We start from the raw sequence: 813 nt of genomic DNA, 5'->3' as shown, positions 1-813 counted from the left end.
TTGAAATGAAATGAGTTGTTTCCTTTGCAAATGGACAAATGTTACAATTTATTTTGAAGTATATTTAGTTATGATCAATTATCACTTTTTGGTTGTCAGGGTCAGGTCTCGAGTCCAGGCTAGGATTAGGTTGAGGTCTGTTTTAAGGTTTGAAACAAGGATTAGGATTTCGAGGCTGGGTTAAGGTTTCAAATTCGGGTTTCCAGCCAGCATCAGAGTTTCAAAATAGTGTTTCAATTTATGATTAGAGTTACATATTGGGGTTTCAAATTGGGGTTTCAAGTCTCAGCCATGGGTTCAAACAAATGTTAGGGTTTCATTTTTAGTTTTAAGTTTCAAATACGTGTTAGAACTTTAATAATTGTTAGGGTTTTAAATTATGGTTTCAAGTAGTGCTCGGATTTGCCCCCTAAATCCCGATTCGCTATTCGCGTTGAAGGTAACGAATAACTTCCAAATCAGAATTGAATCGTTACTCCTTGGACCGTTCCAAAATAATAGTCCAATAAATGAAAAATCCAATTGTATTATTTGAAAACTATCTCTCGACCAAGAAAGAGTAGTACGCTGGTGCATTTTGACTGCCGCTTCCCCCTTCGAAAGCTTTTTTTCTTCTTACTTTAAAATGGTTTACTTTAACCGGGATCCCTCGCCGTACCGTGGCCATAATTTGCTTTTGCGCCGTTGGACTTCGCTGCCGTAGATACATTTGTGTCACCGCGCATTTGTGCACAGCCCTTGGTTTCAAGACAGGGTCAGGTGTTAGGTTTCAAACAAAGGTTAGGGTTTCAAACTAGGATTTAAGTTGTCCAA

Source organism: Phycodurus eques, chromosome 17 (genome assembly GCF_024500275.1).
Source record: "Phycodurus eques isolate BA_2022a chromosome 17, UOR_Pequ_1.1, whole genome shotgun sequence".
NCBI lineage: Eukaryota > Metazoa > Chordata > Actinopteri > Syngnathiformes > Syngnathidae > Phycodurus > Phycodurus eques.
The sequence above is the reverse complement of the archived record's forward strand: the minus strand, read 5'-3'. Positions refer to the sequence as shown.